Raw genomic sequence first — 6,522 nt, forward strand, 5'->3', positions numbered from 1 at the left:
TGCTTCTGACTTCAGGCTTGCATGCTTATGGTCACACGATGGTCCTTTTTTAGTATGAAAAAAAATTTTTAAATCACTTAAAAATAGAAAGAGTAGTATAATGACTCCAACCTACTCATCACCCAGCACTCACAGCTATCACTACATAGTCACTCTGAATCATCTACACATTCACATGTATTTCCCCTCCCCTCAGATTATCCTGAGGCAAGTCCTCGACAAGGCATTATTTCTTCTGTAAAATATTTCCGCACATATCTCTAAAAGATACAAACTCTTTTTTAAAAAAGTAGTCTCCTAGCTTTGCACAGTGGCAGTATTGTAGCCAATGAGGTTTATCCGAGGTGCAATTATTGCTAATTGATTATTGCTAATTAAAAAGTATTCTCCACACTATCACAATCACAGTTGAAAATATTGACAGTCATTTCCTAGTGCCACCAAATTTGCAAAAAGGTCCTTTTCCTGATTGTCTTGAAAATGTGTCATTTTGCTAATTTATATTATTTTTAGTGATTATAGCAAGGAAATGTATATTATTCTCTAAAGATAAAAGGCATAACATATTCATACTGATAATTTCAATTGAAGTGGAGAACTGTAGTTTTCATTCAACCTCACCAATCCTAATCTGTATTCATATGTCAAATTTCTCAGTTCTCAAGGATACCAACATACTTATTTTTAATCCCATAACATGTATATCTTTCCATCTTTGGATATATCCCTCTAGGGGATATTAATTTAATATTTAATTTAATATATCTCTTTATTTAATCCCATAACATGTATATCTTTCCATCTTTGGATATATCCCTCTAGGGGATATATCTCTTTAGGGATACAGAGTCAACTGATAGTGATTTATAGTCACTCAAAGTCATTCTGTGTGGTTATGTCATCCACTGAATGCACAAGTAGGATCATTTTTGTTTCATTTTACTTGAAATTTCTAAGGATTTTTAATTTAATTTTGTTATAATTATATAAAAACTTACATGGCTCCTGAGTTAAATCTACAAAACAATGTATATTTTTTTAAAGATTTTTTTTTTTAATTTGACACAGAGAGAGAGAGATTACAAGCAGGCAGAGGCAGGCAGAGAGAGGAGGGGGAAGCAGGCTCCCCCCCGAGCAGAGAGCCCGATGTGGGGCTCGATCTCAGGACCCCGAGATCATGACCCAAGCCGAAGGCAGCAGCCCAACCCACTGAGCCACCCAGGTGCCCTTGTATATTTTTTTAAAGTCTGGGTTCTACCTTATCCTTTCCTCTCTAATCACTCTCTCTGCCATAATAGTGTCATATTAAATTTTTATAGCTTCTTCTTTTATTTGTAGTTAAATGATTACATACTCTATACTTTATTTTCTTAAATTTCTTTTTACTTAAAAATATATCCTGGACATCACACCATAGTCATTGAGAATTTTTTTATTCCAGCTCCATAACACTCCATTTGGGGATTGTACTATAGTTCATTCTATTAGTCTTTTATTTCTTTCTTTCTTTAAAATATATATATATATATATATATATATATATATATATATATATATATACATACTTTTTAATTCTTTTTAATTCTTAAGTTATCTCTACACCCAACTTGGGGCTCAAACTCACAACCCTGAGATCAAGAGTCTAATGTTCCTCCAACTGAGCCAGCCAGGTGCCCTCAATTAGTCTCCTATTGATGGACATTCGAGTTGTTTCCAGTCTCTTGCAACTATAAACAGAGCTGCATGGATAGCCTAGTACAAACATCTTTTTGCATTTTTTGTCAGGGTATCTCTGTGATAGATTTCTAGAAGTGGGATTGCTATATTGCAGCTCACCTATCAGAATGACTAAAATTAAGAGAGAAAAAATGTCATACTGAATGCTGATGAGAGTGGGAAGCAACTGGAACTTTTCTACATTACTAACGGGAGTACGAAATGGTAAGGCCACCTTGAAAAACAGTTTGGTAGTCCCTTTGGAAATTCAGTATACATTTACAATACAACCTAGCAATCCCTTTCTTATATATTGACTTAAGAGAAATGAAAACTTATATTCACACAAAACTTGTCAGTACCTGAACATTTATAGGGGCTTTATTCATAATTGCCAAGGACTGGTAGCAACTCAAGTGTCTTTCACCTCGTGGGTAAGTTGGGATACATCTCTACAGTCCAATGCCACCCAGCAATAAAAGGAATAGAGTACTGGTTTACCACAACATCGACGAATTTCAAATGTATTAATTTAAGACAAAGGAGCCAGATCTAAAAAGCTACAAACCCCATGATTCTATTTATATGACAGTCTCTAAAAGGCCATACTAGAGGGGCAGAAAATAGATCAGCAATTGCCAGGGGCTGAGGTGAGGGGATAGTTCGACCACTACGGGGCACCACAAAGGAATTTCTGAGGTTGAAGGAACTGCTGCGCATCTTGTCTGTGGTGGTAGTCATACAACTGTATGTGTCTGACAAAACTCACATAATTGTACACTATAAAGAGTTAATTTTATATGTAAATTATACCTCAATAAACTGAGGTTAAAAAATAAATACATGCACAGGTAATTTTGCTAATTGGTGCCAAAATCCCCTCTATGGTAGAATGACTAATGGCTCCCACACATATTTCGGTCCTAATTCCAGTAATCTGTGGATGTTACCTTATAAGGCAAACAGGATTTCGCAGACATATTAAGAATCTTGAGATAAAGAGAGTATCCTGGCTTATGCAGGTAAACCCTAAATGCAATCCTAAGTGTCCTCACAAAAAAAAAAAAAAACAAAAAAAAAACAGGCAGAGGGACGTTTCACCATGGCGAAGGCCGTGTGAAGACAGAGCAGAGATTTGCTAGATTGCTGGCCTTAACGATGGAGGAAGGAGCGATGTGCCAAGGAATTCAAGGAATGAAACTCTGGAAGGTGGAAAAGACACGGAAACAGAATCTCCGCTGGACCCTCCAGAGGGAGTGGAGCTCTGTCAACACCTTGGTTTCAGCCCAGTGAGATGTCTGACCCCCAGAACTTTAAAAGGATAGTCTGTGTTGTTATAAGTCACCACGTTTGTGATTATTTGTTACCATGACAGCTAAAGACTAATACCCTCCATGGTGATTATACTATTTTTGTAGTCCCACCAATAGTGCAGGGATGGGGGTGCCTGTGTGGCTCAGTGGGTTAAGCCTCTGCCTTCGGCACAGGTCATGATCTCAGGGTCCTGGGATTGAGCCCCACATCGAGCTCTCTGCTCCAGGGGGAGCCTGCTTCCTCCTCTCTCTCTGCCTACTTCTGATCTCTGTCAAATAAATAAATAAATAAATATTTTTTAAAAAAGGGCAGGGATGTCCTTTATTTAAGAATGAGGAAAATTTTCCCAGAGGCCCCAGAGCAGCCATGCCAGGACATCTCATTGTCCAGAATTGTGTCACATGGTCTTTCCTAAACCAATCACTGGCAAGAATGATCGAACTTCCTCCTACCCCTTGGCATAAGGCTGCAGCATTCTCTCCTGAGCCACACATTTGCCTACTTCTGACCAACACCAGGGTTCTGCCCTCAAGGAAGGAGAGGGCTATAGCTTTGGGTTGGCCAACCAATGGTACCTACCTCAAAAATCATTTGCAGAAGGGCAGCTGGTTGGTTCAGTCAGTAGTGAATATGACTCTTGAGATTAGGGTTGTGAGTTCCAGCCTAATGTTGGGTGTAGAGACTACTTAAAAATAAAATCTTTATTTATTTATTTGACAGAGAGAAATCACAAGTAGGCAGAGAGGCAGGCAGAGAGAGAGAGAGAGGAGGAAGCAGGCTCCCTGCTGAGCAGAGAGCCCGATGCAGGGCTCGATGCAGGGCTCGATCCCAGGACCCTGAGATCATGACCTGAGCCGAAGGCAGTGGCTTAACCACTGAGCCACCCAGGTGCCCCTTAAAAATTTTTTTTTGCAGAAAAAGAAAATCCCTCTGTTCAATATACATTTTACAGGATTTTTTAAAAAAGTTTTTATTTATTTATTTGAGAGAAAGAGCATGCTCAAACACAAGGCAGGGAAGGGCTGAGGGGGAGGGAGAGAGAATCTTGGGCAGAATCCACGTGGAGCACAAGCTCAAAGTAGGGCTTGATCCCATGACCCTGAGATCACAACCTGAAAGCCGAAAACCAAGAGTTGGATGCTTAACCAACTGAGCCACCCAAGCGCCCCCATTTTGTAAGAATTTAAAAATCTAACTGAAGTAGATTCTCTGAGAGGCCATTAGCTGCACCTGATGCCCTGGCCCAACCAGGGTTTTCCTCTGTTTGACACCAAATGGCTTTGCCTTCCTCTCTCCTCTTTTTTCAGAGGGGGCAGGGCCCAGCTGAACTCCGGTTGTGAGTCACCAAGGTTATATAAGGCCCTGTGAACAGAGCCTGTCTTCCAGAAAAATGTCCTACGTGCAATACGAACTCAAGTCCTATTAAGGGAATCTTCTGTTTTCTTCCTGTTTTAGCTTTTCTCTGATATAGTATCCTAGACTTTCAGAGCTGCAAATGCCCTTAGAGGTAGTAGTAGTAGTAGTAATAATAACAATAATAAGAAGAAGAATTGCAATTACAACAGCTACCAGTTATCAAGCATTTATTATGTTTTAAGCACTTTGTATTTATGATCACATTTAATCCTCAGGTCTTCTTGGTGAATTATCATCCCCATCTGATAGATTTTGAAACCCAGGAAAAGAAAGGGTGAATTATTCGAAGCTAATGCTGGCACCAGGGTTCAAACTGAGATCTGTAAAGACTCCAAAGTTTTTTCTCTCAAACTCACAAAGTCCAAAGCTGTCTAAGTGTTCATTTAGAGTCAAAGGGTGGAGAAAAGGGAGGCACTGGGAGGCACAGGCATCTTGTTCAGTTAATATGACCCAGGCTCACATTAACTTTTCTCACACTACCACAGGAACCAGTATTTACCAATCATCATGTAACGGAGTTTAATAAGAGAAACGGTGTTTGGGTTTTTTTTTTTGTTTTTGTTTTTTTTTTAAAATGAGAGTAACTATGATTGTCACATTGATCCAACATCATTGGAGGGTAAAAAAAAATTTTTTTTAAATCACAGTTACAACATGAAGAGTGCCTTACAGTTTATAAAACACTTTCAAATACTTTGTCTCATATGATCCTTGCTACAGATCTCTGGAGGAGGAAAATATGATTATTCTACTTCACAGAGGAGGAAATTAAGAGCCCCCAAAGGTTATATTACTTGCCTGAAGTCTCCAAGATCATTCAGTGTTAGAGCCAGAATCAAAATTTGGGGCTTGTTCCTTGGGAGGGAACTTGCTGGCAATGAGGGTCTGACATTTTCCTATGAATTTTAGGCTCTTCTTTTCAAGTATAAAAACATTAAGATTTTGATTGGCTGAGGTGATTATTTTTTTTAGCTGAGATTTTTACACTGCATAAATCAACTTGATGAGAAATGACATCTTTAAAATCTCAAGTCTTCCCATCCTTCATTTTTTTATGCCTCTGAGTAGAATCTAATGTTTTTTTGTTTTTGTTTTTGTTTTTTTCTTAATAGAGACCATTTGCACTTTTGCTGAGTTTTTCCTTTACAAACTGCCTTGGTAGCTGATTTGAATAGCATCTTCAATTCTGTTACACTTTTTTTTATTAATTATTTTTATTGACATATAATGTATTATTTGCCCCAGGGGTACAGGTCTGAGAATCATCAGGCTTATACACTTCACAACACTCACCATTTCACATACCCTCCCCAGTGTCCATAACCCAACCACCCTCTCCATACCCCCCTCCCCCCAGCAACCCTCAATTTGTTTTGTGAGATTAAGAGTGTCTTATGGTTTGTCTCCCTCCCGATCCCTTCTTGTTTCATTTTTTCCTTCCCGGCTCTCCAAACCCCAGACTCTGCCTCTCAAATTCCTCATATCAGGGAGATCATATGATAATTGTCTTTCTCCGACTGACTTATTTCACTCAGCATAATGCCCTCTAGTTTCAGGGCACCTGGATGGCTCAGTGGGTTAAAGCCTCTGCTTTCAGCTTGGGTCATGATCCCAGGACCCTGGGATCGAGCCCCGAATCCAACTCTCTGCTCAGTGGGGAGCCTGCTTTAATCCTCTCTCTCTGCCTGCCTCTCTGCCTACTTGTGAACTCTGTCTGTCAAATAAATAAATAAAATCTTTAAAAAAATACCCTCTAGTTTCATCCATGTCATTGCAAATGGCAAGATTTCATTTCTTTTGATGGCTGCATAGTATTCCTATCTATCTATATCTATCTATCTATCTATCTATCTACCTACCACATCTTCTTATCCATTCATCTTTTGATAGACATCTAGGTTCTTTCCATAGTTTGGCTACTGTGGACAGTGCTGCTATAAACATTTAGGTGCATGTGCCCCTTCGGATCACCACATTTGTATCTTTAAGGTAAATACCCAGTAGTGTGATTGCTGGGTTGTAGAGTAGCTCTATTCTCAACTTTTTGAGGAACCTCCATGCTGTTTTCCGGAGTGG

At 39.2% G+C, this 6,522-nt stretch overlaps 1 non-coding gene across 1 annotated transcript; it reads left to right on the forward strand.

Annotated features, from left to right (window-relative positions):
* The first annotated feature begins 299 nt into the window (after positions 1-299).
* On the forward strand, positions 300-437 carry LOC132025293 (U4 spliceosomal RNA). Its single transcript, XR_009406537.1, has one exon. It is a non-coding gene; the product is annotated as a U4 spliceosomal RNA (small nuclear RNA).
* Positions 438-6,522: the final 6,085 nt, after the last annotated feature.

The sequence above is a fragment of the Mustela nigripes genome, chromosome 9, assembly GCF_022355385.1.
Source record: "Mustela nigripes isolate SB6536 chromosome 9, MUSNIG.SB6536, whole genome shotgun sequence".
In the NCBI taxonomy this organism is placed as follows: Eukaryota; Metazoa; Chordata; class Mammalia; order Carnivora; family Mustelidae; genus Mustela; species Mustela nigripes.